Genomic DNA, 6,629 nt, shown 5'->3' on the forward strand with positions numbered 1-6,629 from the left:
AGTGTTATAAGCTGAATCTGCCTTCATAAAGGACCAGTGACTTATTCATCGCCGTACAGATTAAATTAATATATCTACAAGCTCTGTCCTGCATTTAACTGCAAACAGGTTGCACATCCACTTGCACAGTTGTGGTTTTTTGTTTTTTTTTGACGTGTAGCAGATGTAGAGCTACGGAGTCACCTGGAGAGTAACCTGGGGAGGAGGGAAAAGTAAGAAAACCACAGTACTGGAGGTGAACATCAGTCTGTCTCTTCCCCTCTGTCTCTTGCTTCTTTTCACAAGACCGTAAGCGGTTTCCATGGAAACACTCTTGAAGCACCGGAGTCGTGAGGCCAGTCGGTTGAGATGGCTCATCTGTTAAACAGTCGTGCAGGGCCGATCGGAGCGCGTCGACTGCAGGATCGGCAAATGATGTGATGAAGGCAGGTGGTCGTGACCTGTTACAACTTCTCCATCGTCGCCAAGCTGGTGCAAAGGTTTGACAGATCACGCTGTGCTCCAGGTGAAGGCAAACCACGGCAGAGAGCTGATGCATAGAACTGCAGTGGGTGGGGCCGACGGCTGTCTGTTCTAAACTGTAGGTACTGGTTATGAAGGGATTCTGTTTTCTTAGTTAGACGTGAACATGGAGAAGGAGCAGTGAATGGAAATGACTTTAGGTGTCGTATAGGGAGGTGTCATCTGCATAAACCCTGATTTGCAATCGGTGTTTTTGACTCTCTGGAGCGATGGAATGCACCTATATGGGCCATAAGGAGGCAGTGGCAAAAAAGGCCTTCATCGGTGCTGCCTTTATGGAACTGCAGAATGCCTGGAGCTGCAAAATCACCCCGCAGCGATAAATCTAAAGGAGCCTTATGTTTTCATTTATCCTGTTTTGTTTTCTTTCTCTCTTCGCTGTAGCTGCGTGCGCAGGGATAAAATATTACCCACTAAAACAATAACACAAGAAATATTTGTGTTTGCCCGGTTTGGTTACGCTTTGTTTGTTTGAAAAGTGTGTGTGTCCTTACATTTACTACTTATTGAGGAACAAAATCCTCATTCTAGCAGAAAAGTGGGGTCCATTTTGCTGGGCCCCACATGTTCAGGGGGCTTTTTGAGAGTTATAATAGGGTTTAGGGGAGTTAGCTGGGATGGTTAGGGGTAGGGTAGAGAGCTGGGTAATGTATAAGGCCTATAAAAGGCCTCACAATGATAGAAATTCAAGTATGTGTGTTCCAGTTACATATTGAGCACCAAAATACACATTCTATAGGAAAGTGAGGACATTCTGACTGGTCCTCACATCTTCGAAGGACTGTTTGAAGGTTTTCCTTGTGGTCATTATCAGCGTGGACAAGGGGTCAAAGGTGAAATGTCTAAATGACTGAAGAAGAGCATTTTTACAACTTGCAACAAAGTCGCTAACACCTTGACCCAAGCAGAGGAGCAGCCGGCAAGGCTGAAGGCAACAGGTCTGAGAGACAGAGACAGAATGAAAGGAAACTCGAAGCTCAAGAAATAAACCCTCTGGAGGCTTTGTGTGCTGTGAAGTGATAAAATAATTGGAGGTCATTTCCTGGGAAAGTACAAAAACAAAACCAAACTAAAGAGCCCCCCACCCCCCAAAAAAGCATCAGCAGCCCGTGGGATAATGAGCCCGTCAGCCCAGCTCAGGTGGTGATGATGCGTCAACAGACGGACGTCCACTTCAACCATGTGGAATTTGGTATTTTGATGACCCTCAGCAGTAGTTGAAGTGGAAATGGGACGAAAAATTCAATGAAAAACTGACCTCCAACGGGGGGGGGGGGGTTCATGGCGACAGCCCCGTTGCTCTTCACGGGAGGTGTTCAAGTCCTCGGTGCTAAATGGGACAAAAATGATCAGTCTGAGACAGCTGCTCGGGGTATTAGGAGCTCCGAGGGGGGAAGATCAGCATCGTTACCTCCTGGGAGGCGTTTGAGCCCGTCAACAGAGGCAGGCCAGAGAGAAGACTGGGATGACCTCTGACCTCTGATGGCGGCCCTGCAGGAATGGTTCGGGGCGCCTCCACATCAGACCACTCATGACGCTGAAATCTGCCACATCGGGACAGACGCTCTGGCAGCAGCGGCGAGCCTTTGTGTTGATGCTGACGCTGATAACGAGGAGATATTAATGAGTGTCTGGAACTGCATCAGTCTGTGGAGCTAATAGACCTGAGCTGATATGTGTGTGTGTGTGTGTGTGTGTGTGTGTGCGGGAGGGGAGACAGGGAGTTAATGAGATGGGACATAAACGTGCCTGTTTGGGTGCATCTGCTCAGGCGTGTGAATGATGAGGAGATGGTAAATGTGAGAAATGTGGTTGGGGATGAGGGTGTGGGGGAGGGGGGGGTGTTAATTGAGTACGATCGCACCTCTGACATATTCAGGTGAAGTGGGCAGCCCCACGGAGCATCGCGCACGCCGCCCAACACGCACCTGAAGCGGCGGGACCTGTTGGCTGCGCGCCGGCGCATGAATATTTCATCACAGCCTTCAGCACCTCTGCGTGGATCCTTCCTTGATCCCCCTATGCTGAGGCGGCCCGGTCCGTGACGTCATCTGCGACCCCGCTTCCTCCCCTTCACCTGCCAAAACTCGCCTTCTCTTTCGATTCCACGTCGTTTTCTTCAAACGTGGGATGGAGCAGGCACAAAGTTTTCACGCTCAGTCGTATGCGTTTGGGGAATCATGTTAAACCCCTCATAAACTAGGTCCTCATGATGTCATTTAGTGTCTTTTTTATTTAAACAAAACAAAAAAAACAGCCCGTTCTCCTCTGTGGTGAAGCGTTTACTGTGAGCATTCAGTGAAAAGAAGCCAACTGTAGAGGCAGCCTGCTGCAGTTCTAGTTTAACTCTCTCTCTCTCTCCCTATCTCTCTCACCCCCCCCCCCTCCCCTCCCCTCCCCTCTTGCTGCTCAGCCTGCGACGACAGCAGCGGATGAGGAGGAGAAAAAAATCCCTCTCTGCATCGTTGCCAAACGGACGACTAAATTGGAAGGCAAACCATTTAAGGTAAAACTGTTTCTCTTCTAATATTAATCGTTGTTTCTTTTTTCCCTCCCTGATGTGCGTGGCTGCAGAGGAGGGTGACAATCACGCACCTGCACCGCAGACTCCGGCGCTCTGCTGGTGTCGGGTCCTCCTGGTGCAACAGAAGCTCATATGGTCGATTTCTACGCGAGCCCGGAAACATGCTTGCGTGTGCTTGTTTGCATATATGGCAGATACATATGTCTCTCCAAACTCTTGCTTTAATCCCCATCCTGGCGCGTGACGGGGATTTTTACGCATACGCTCGCTTTTCCCGCCGCATCTCGCTTCTGCTTTGGCCAGCGCTGCTGCCAGATCGCGCCCGTCTCCCCCCGTGCTGGAGTTTAAATGGCAGCCAGAAGTGATGAGAATCAGCGGGCGCGGATTTAAAGTGTCACGCGGAGCCAGCCTGGCGTCTGCGCTGCGCTCCGCTGGGCTGGGATGGACGGCCAGAGTGCGCGCCGTGGACAGATGTGCAAGAAGGGATTTAGTGCACGGGGAGCAATCACGCAGGGGATAAACTGTGTGCGCGCGTGTGTGTGTGTGTGTGTGTGTGCGCGAGTTTCGTCCTGTCTGATGGGCGCCACTGGACCATTGTGTCGCGATTGGCGCCACTCTACACCTGCAACGATGAGGGCTTCGGTGCAATCCGGCTTCTGCCGCCGCTGCTGCTGTGTGTGTGCGTGTGCGTGTGTGATGGAGAGAGAGAGGATCAGCAGCAACAGTGTCCGACCGACGGACCACGCAGATCCTCTCGCCCACACGCTTCGCCAGACAGCGCGAAGCGGCAACATTAAAGAAGAAGACTGATAAAAATAAAAGCTTCTCTTTAATGAGCGCGTGTCCACGTCGTTCCATGTAGAGCTCGGCGCCCTGCAGCAACAGGGCACGCTGGTGTGGGTGCTGGGATTCAGCGCGCAATCTGCTGACCGAGCACGGAGCGTCCCCACATGTGGAAGAGGTTTCATGTGATTTTTTAACGCGAGCCCCTTCATTTGTGACGTGCACCAACGATTTCTGCGTAAACAGAAATCTACGCAGGGGGGCTAATGAGAGAGGAGGGTCGATAAGTGTGAAGGCCTGCAGCAGAGAGCGGATTGCATACCTCCCTTTTAGTCCTTAGACCCCCTTAAACAAACATGTTCCATGTTCCCAGTCATGACGACCTCCGCCACTGAAGCCCCGTTCACGGGAGGAGGTCGCTGATTCATTCCAGATTAAACCAAAGACGGATGAATTTGGAAATCAATCCACGTTGGCTTTATCGTACAGAAGCCGAAGTCGATAAGGTGGCCATTTTTTCTTTGCCGATCGATAGTTAATAAGTGCCTTATTCGATTCTTCTGAAAGAGAAAGAGGGCCGCATTGGTTCTTTAAGGAGGTGGATTCCGTTTGAGACAGGCCAGTAAATTAACCTGGACTATCAATTAGGAAAACCCGGTTTAAAATCAATACTTGTGGCAATGTCAGATCAATCTGCCGCCACGCCCACCAGCAGAAATGCGCCACATTGTTTCCTTCTGTTTATTACATTCCGCTTCCATCTGCTGCATCTGCACATCTTCGCCGCTAATCTGGAGAAATCCATTCCCCCCCACGCCTCCCGATTTCAGTCATTCCTGGTGTCTCCCCGGCCGGAATGACCAGCGGCTCCCAATCAATGGCAATCACAGCTTGACGGGGGGGTGTTTTTTTTGGGGGGTGCAAATCAGCAGCAGGAGACAGATCTAGTGGACGTGAATAACAAGCCTCACTCTACAAACCTCCCGGTGCTGCTTTAGCTGCGTCCTTGCTGCCCTCTTTCTTGGCTATTTCGAGCGATGGGATGGTGCTTCGCCGCCAATAAAGTCGTGGAAAGTAGCAAAGCAAGGCGACTCTTGCAGCGACTTTAAAAAGGATCATGACGCCAAATCTAAAGAGGTTTATCCGAGGGACGACTGTCTAAATGTCCCGACCTGACTGCTTTGGAAGGAGGAGGGGAGCCCCTGCGGAGGCGTTGGTGTGACCTCTGCTCCGCCGCCCGGGCATCCACTCTCTAATTAACTCAACGCTGGCGTGGACAGAGGTCAAATAACAGCTGATGTGATTAACTGTGATGGAATGCTCCCAGTCTGTCAGTTATTGTTGCTAATTAGATGATGGAGATATTCCTGTCTCTCTCAATTACAGATCCTTCTTGTGTCCCAGCATTTGGATCAGTTTATGAAACAGTAATGTGGTTCCGTTTGTCAAACGTAGCTGATCCAACTCACTCCGTTTACGTCATTGTCCCAGTATAAACGTCAGTTTCTTTTTGAAACTGTGTTGTCCTCAAAGCCCGATGTTGGCGTTGGGCCATTCCCGCTGACCAGTGACATCATAGACTTTTTTTTTTAGATTTCGTGTTAGTGTGTGGTCCAATGTTCTCCCTCAGAATACATTCCAACTCAACATTAAGCATTTATGAAGTTGTTGCCATTGACTATCTTAAAGATCCGATCTTGGCTTCAATGAGATGTTCTCCTTCCCGGTGTTGTTTTCAAATCTTCCACCTGGATCTGAAAACGACATTTAAAGTTGCCCAAGAGACAAACGATTGCGTCGCCGCCCAAACCGCAATAGCGAGCAGGAGAGACGTCGACCACTCCTTAAACAGAAGCCTTGCATTCAAAACAGGAAACAGGAAGACGCCACAATGCCGAAGCCGCTCGCAGAAAGCAAAATAAAAGTGATGAAAAGTGTTTTGAAAACCTTTGCCTCCTTAATTCCGCCCTCTAATAATCTGTCTTCAGAAGAGTTCGGTCAAGAGGCCCTAAAAGTGTCGTCTGGATTTAAACCGGGGGACGAAAACTCATTTGGAGGCTTTATTTATACATTTCTTACCTCCACGGAGTCTTTTATCCTCTCGCCCGTCAGTTTATTAGGACAATTAAACAGAAGCGGATGGATGGATTCCAGTGAGACTGGGTGGGCAGATGACAAATCGCAGGGGGATGATGGAATTCCAATTTGGCCCTTGGCAGAGCGGCGCGCTCTAAACCGAGCGCCACCACATTAATGCGTTAGATATTCATGCTGTCATTTTTTTTGCCCAGCTGACATATGCACACATTTATTCCCTTCACCATAACTGTGAACACGTTGGAACACGTTGATCATCCGTTTCACACAAACTGCATCGGAAAATGGCTGAATCGCAGTTTGAAAATGGAAACCAGAATGACGGGTTCTTCAGCCACAACAGACGAGTGAGAAAACACCCGAAATTCACCTTTTCTGAAACGTGGTCAACACACGACCAGGTTTCGACCGAGTCAGTGTAAAAGACTGTTGTCAATACGGCCGCTGCCCTGGGTTCAGCAACCAGACGTGAAGGGAAAGGGATGATCCCTGCGGGGGTCCCTGCCCGACATCCTGATTCACTCCCCGGGACTGTGACTTGTTCTATTCGATTTGTTTTGGAAGTGTTTTCCTGCTGTTCCTGCTGACTTTGAACACTTAAAACTATATGGATTTTTTTCAAAATACAAACTCTGGACCAAAAAGCATCACTTCGGTATCGATTACAAACCATAAACCTTCTATTTACGTTCTGAAGGTCTTC

General features: G+C 49.5%; 1 protein-coding gene and 1 long non-coding RNA gene across 2 annotated transcripts in view; one reads left to right on the plus strand and one right to left on the minus strand.

The window, feature by feature from the left end:
* Positions 1 to 1,551: 1,551 nt before the first annotated feature.
* LOC115249995 (uncharacterized) lies at positions 1,552 to 2,591 on the minus strand. The gene is made up of 3 exons (XR_003888575.1): positions 2,387 to 2,591; positions 1,934 to 2,125; positions 1,552 to 1,852 (listed from the first exon to the last, which is right to left on the minus strand). It is a non-coding gene; the product is annotated as an uncharacterized lncRNA (long non-coding RNA).
* Positions 2,592 to 2,913: 322 nt separating this feature from the next.
* The window catches only part of elfn2b (extracellular leucine-rich repeat and fibronectin type III domain containing 2b), a 39,698-nt gene continuing 35,982 nt past the window's right edge, over positions 2,914 to 6,629 (plus strand). The window contains exon 1 of the mRNA XM_029836907.1: positions 2,914 to 3,028. The gene's annotated coding sequence lies outside the window, so the exon portion shown is untranslated. The remainder of the gene's footprint in view (positions 3,029 to 6,629) is intronic.

This window comes from Takifugu rubripes, chromosome 5 (genome assembly GCF_901000725.2).
Source record: "Takifugu rubripes chromosome 5, fTakRub1.2, whole genome shotgun sequence".
NCBI classification, from domain to species: Eukaryota; Metazoa; Chordata; class Actinopteri; order Tetraodontiformes; family Tetraodontidae; genus Takifugu; species Takifugu rubripes.